The following is a 6,000-nucleotide window of genomic DNA, read 5'->3' on the forward strand; positions in this document are numbered from 1 at the left end:
CAGCTGCAGCATTCAAACTAAAATGTCTTAAAGATTTGGCAAGTTGCATGAAGCATTTCTGTTTTTCTCTGTTTTGGAGGCGACAGTAATACAGACAGAATGGACTCTCCAAATCCAGCCGGAGCTCCAGCAGAGCCTGAGGAACGGCGGTGTGGTGAATTTGCTTTTGCCTAGGAAGGAGAAATAGTGTAGTGATGGGTACTCGCGTCACCAATGACTTTATGATTTTTGGATCACCTGTCACTTAAGGTGTAGTTATGAGTGCATCACATAAGAAATATTGGTGGGATCTCTAACTTGTAGAACCTCTTTCTGCATCATCCACACAAGGAAGACACAAGTGTAATAAAAGAGATTATATTAACAAAAGAGTCGAGTAATCATAAAATGCATGTGATTCAGTTGGGTGTTGCTGTCAGAGTTGCATTATCTTATGGAAAGATAAACTGTTGCTACTCTGAAACAAATATGGTGAAGAACCTTATTATGCATCAAACAAATATGTGAAAGATTATTTGTTATCAAGTGTAATCAGCTATATAATTAGAAAAATCATATACTGACCAAAGGGTTCTAAGATCTGGAGCACACCGGCAGAAAGTGCCTTTAAGTGAAGGTTTGCTCCCTTCTTCCTTCCTTCCTGAGGATCTTATTTGCACAGTCCAAACACACATTTAGAAAAGTGTCACTAAAGTTCTACCGATGCATTGTTTACTTACCAAAGACCAGAATACTCTCTTGAAAATAAAGGTGCTTCACAGCGAAGAACCATTTTTGGTTCCACAACGAATCATTCAGTCAAAGGTTCTTTAAAGAACCATCTCTTTCTTACCTTTTTATAATCTGAAGAACCTTCTTTCACCACAAAGAAGCTTTTGTGAAACAGAAAGTTTCTTCAGATGTTAAAGGTTCTTTATGGCATCGTGAAGCACCTTTATTTTTAAGAGTGCATTGTATGAACACAGGTCCAAACATGATGGAAAAACTTGAACTGTAATGCATGCATTCATTTGTCTATAACATCTATGTCTATAACAGCTGAGTTTGTGTAGGATGTTGCACTACACACTGCTGTTGCGGAGCATACTTATTTCTTCTTATTTATAGTTTGCATCAGTTTTATGGCTTGAAAACCTAGTTATTAATGGATTTGGATGGATCTGTGTGATCTCTCTTTGCTGTGTCTGGAACTTTTATGGTGGTCACTGGCCAACCCTTAGGAATCAGTCTGTTGGTGGGTGAAGGGCAGAAACGGCATTTTGACCAATGAGACGTCCTGTCTTTCCCAGGCTTTGTGCCAAAGCTCTTCTTCTTGCCCTCTAAGAGGTGTCTGGCTGTTGTCCTGGCATCTTTATCTGATGGCATTGGACAGTTTGCTTATGTTAGTCCACCAAGATCTAATCGAAATGTAGCAAACCTTTGTCCACTGTTGTGGTCAGAGAGGGGGCGTCCAGTATCTATGCCGTCCTACAGCAGGGTTGCAGTGTGAGGAAGAATGGGAAGGTAGTGTTCACGTTTCTTTAATGTAAGATTAGCACTAAGGTCAGTTAAGAGATGCTGCCGGCTCACGAGGGCCGCTCGGGTGAAGGTCCAGCGCCACAGTTTGTTCCATTACTTACAAACACAATCATGTAGGCGACCCCTGAACCCTGGATGTGTCATTAATCAACGAGGCATAATGAGAAATGTCTGCAGAGCTGCAAGAGTGCAGAGTTGATATTTTGGCTAAAAGAGGAATAAACGGTATGCAGAAGAATCTTTAACTCACCAGCAGCCGTGATGAAACACTGTTATAGAGGCTGCGGTTGGGTTTTAAAAGATCAGTTGTCTTTTTTACTCATCTTTTACAAATGTCCAGTCTAATTAAGTGCCTTTAATGGATGATAATATTGCAATATTTTGCAGTCTCTAAACTATCAAAAATATATATATTATTATGATTTCATATGCCCGTTGGCTATTAAATTAGAATCAGTGTAGTAAAACTATGTTTTAACATGGATTAAAAAAGCATGTCATCAGACGGAAGAAAAATGCATTTTCACCATGTTTTAGGGAAAATACTGTTCTATGAATCAGTGTGAATGATATGTGAACAAACCCCTCTGTAAAAACCCTTCAAAATCTAGAAATAAATCTGTTAAGTTTGGTGATGCTGAAGAGGATAAAAAATATCTTAGATAAAGTGTAATAAAAAAATAACAAATAAATGTGTATTTTGGATGAAATTGATGGTTTCTGTCACCAAACGTGAGGGAAACTGAATCCTGACTGACTGAGACTCTCTCTCACACACACACACACACACTCTCCAGCACATACGGGACGGTGTGTGTGAACTGCTGACTCACTCAAACAGCACTGGATTCATGGCATTGATCTCCTCTGATCCATCCGGATCAAAACCGTGTCTGTACACACACACACACACACACACACACACACGATCTTAATGTGAGCCGACCCACAAAGCAAAACTTGATTGCAAATGTCATCTGCAAATAAATGATGCTGGAGCTTTTCTTCATATTTTAATGAATATTTTGTTTATATTTAGTGGACATATGACGTCTGTTCCCCCAGCTTTCTTCACTTCAAAAAATAATTTTCTTATGAAATCTTGTTAAATATCTAAACTTTAAACCAAGATTAATTTATTTATCAAGCAAAATGACACAAGATATTAAGTCTTGTTTTTGCTTAAATCAAGAAAAAGTATATGCCAAAAAATAGTAATAATAATAATTTTATGGGAGAAACTAACTTTTTTTTCTGACCCCATTGGCAGATTTTATTTTATTTATTTATTTGTGTCCCTGGAGCACAAAAGCAGTCATGAGTAACACAGGTATATTTGTAGAAATAGACAACAATACATTGTATGGATCAAAATTATACATTTCTCTTTTATGACAAAAATCATTAGATATTAAATAAAGATCATTATTCTATGAAGATATTTTGTAAATTTCCTACCGTAAATATATCAAAACTTCATTTTTGATTAGTAATATGCATTGCTAAGAACTTCATTTGAACAACTTTAAAGGAGATTTTCTCAATATTTAGATTTTTTTCACCCTCAGATTCCAGATTTTCAAATAGTTGTATCTCAGACAAATATTGTCCGATCATAACAAACCATACATCAATGGAAAGCTTGTTTATTTATTCAATTGAAAAATTGACACTTAAGACTTTGTGCTCCAGGGCCACATTTATTTATTTGATACATTTTTCAGAATACAAGAAAAGACAAAAATACTGAGAAATCATTTTCCCCATGTTTACAATATACAGTATGACAAATAATTATAGTTTACCTTAATATATATAAAACAATGACTTTAGAAATATTTATTTGCTTTTACATTTATGCATTTGGCAGATGCTTTCAAACAAACTGACACTGCACATGGTATCAGGTTACTTCTGTGTTTGTGTCCCACGTAAGCGTGCCGTATCTGATGCTGTGAGCTCTGTTCTGGACAGCAGAAGGTTTCGTGGCCCCGTGAGGTTCTGGCTCTCGTCCGGTCGAGGGTTCCTGTGGTCCAGTGCCAAACGTCCGTCTTACCCGGTTTGAAGCCTCTTGATGCCTTATGCTGCACTTTCTATCTACAGACACTTTCTATGGAAGCATGTTTCTTCCACAGAATTAAACATTTAAAAGTTTTTATTTCACAATTCTGACTTTTTTCTCACAATTGTAAGTTAAAATTTTGACTTGAGTTTGCATTTCACAATTATGTTGTTTTGTTTCCGTCACAGAATAAAAAAATAAAAAAGGTAAGATTTTTTATCTAGTTTAGTGCCAGACTCTCCTATTGCATGTTGTCTATTGAGATCATATATAATTATGACACTATATGGAATATTTATGCTTGTAAACAATTAATTTGACACTGCAGGACTAGTTATAGACCTACCTTTAGTTCATCCAGAAAGATCATTCTATCATTGTTTATTTACTTTTTTTTCTTTTCTTTTCTGTAGAACACAAAAGAAAATATTTTTGATACACTGCAAGTCATTGGGCTCTAATGTCGTTGGAAGTGACATGAGAGTAAATTGTGACAAACCTTCATATTTATATTATTATTGTTATAAACTTTCATATTTGGGTGGACTATCAACCAAAAAGTGTATAAAATGGTGAAAAGCTTTTGTCTTAGCAAACAAGGTTAGTATAGTACGAGGTTTTGAAGGTTAAAATGACAATAGAATATGAAAGACAAACCCATAAAAGCAAAAAGTCTCTTCTTCTGAGCAACAGAACCGTTGGCATTTCTCTCATCAAACAGCACAAACACTAAAGCTAATCCTCAGGAACAGGCCATCTGGCTCTGCTGAAGATGAAGCTCAGTGAAGCCACTCCAGAACGCGAGACGCTGGCTCATTTCAGCTCTGCTGTTTGTGAATGCTGAAGATGTTTTAGGAAAAATGCACAGACTTATCCTTCAAGCTTTACCAGAGGAGACAGGTGTCTGATTCTGCTCTCAACAGACTAAAGGCCTAGAATTTTCACTATTTCTACTATTGAATTTCACAAATATTTACAAAGAAATGGCAAGTAACATATTGGACTAAATGTAAGATTTTTAAGTAGAATGGCTGAAATACTATTTTCTTGTAAAACACTCCAGTAATCTTTATAAGTTACTTTGTACAAATGAAAAAAAATTGAAACTATGTAATTATATAATATGCATTATGCATTATAGATACAGGATCTTTCACTTCTCATCTCACACTCACTCAAGAAGGAAGGAAGGAAGACATGATAGAGGGCAAGACATTATGTAGAGCGATACAATGGAAGCGTATTTCATCACAGAATAAAAACATAAAAAAGGTAATTGCAACTTTTTATCTCATAATTCCGAAAAAAGTCATAATTGCTAATTATAAACTCAGAATTGTTAGATATAAACTCAGATTACGAGATATAAATTTAGAATTATGAGATTTAAAATCAGAATTATAAGAGCGAAACTTAGAATAATAAGATATAAACCCAGAATAAACTCATAATTATGAGATATAAACTCAGAATAATGAGAAACTCAGATTAAACTCAGAATTACTAAATATAAACTCAGAATTATGAGATAAACTCAGAATAATGAGATAGAAACTCAGAATTATGATATAAACTCAAAATTGCAGAATATAAACTCAGAATTACAAGATATAAATTCAAAATTGTGATATAAATTCAGAATTGTAAGATATAAACTAAGAATTGAGATATAAACTCAGAATTATGAGATAAACTCACAGTTCTGGGAATAAAAGTCTGAACTGTTTCACTGGCATGTTGTGTCCATTACCCATGTGTTGAAGTGAGCTGCTAGTATCCCTGATGAAGGTTTTGGGCTCTGAATGCTCTGTGATTGAAGCCAGTCGTGTAGTCATGGTAACCAGCCCTAACCGCTTTAAACTATTCATTTGTGCGACTCTCTCTCAGCATCAGTGATGATGAACACAGTCACCGATCAACAAAAGCTCACCGGTCAGATCATTACAACATCCAGAACCTGCTTCCAAAACCTTTCTGACCCAGAGATATTTCCAGAACTTCTGCTGTAAAGATTTGCTGTATACTGTAATATATTAAAGTTGACTATAGTTTACTATATAAACTACTTGTTTAGTATATATAGAACGTCAAATGTTTGTGTGTGTGTGTGTGTGTGTGTGTGTGTGTGTGTGTGTGTGTGTGTGTGTGTGCTTGTTTATGCTACATTGTGGGGACCAAATGTCCCCACAAGGATAGTAAAACCTGAGATTTTTTCCTGCGGTCCCCACAAGGGCAAAAAAATAGTAAATAACATTTATCTAAAAGTGTAAGAATGCAAACAGGTTTTCTGTAAGGGGTAGGTTTAGGGTTAGGGGATAGAAAATATTGTTTGGTCAGTATAAAAGTTAAAGAAGTCTATGGAAAGTACCCACAATTCACAGAAGCAAATGTTTGTGTGCGTGCGTGTGTGTGTGTGTGTG

The sequence above is a fragment of the Barbus barbus genome, assembly GCF_936440315.1.
Source record: "Barbus barbus genome assembly, chromosome: 13".
Classification (NCBI taxonomy): Eukaryota; Metazoa; Chordata; class Actinopteri; order Cypriniformes; family Cyprinidae; genus Barbus; species Barbus barbus.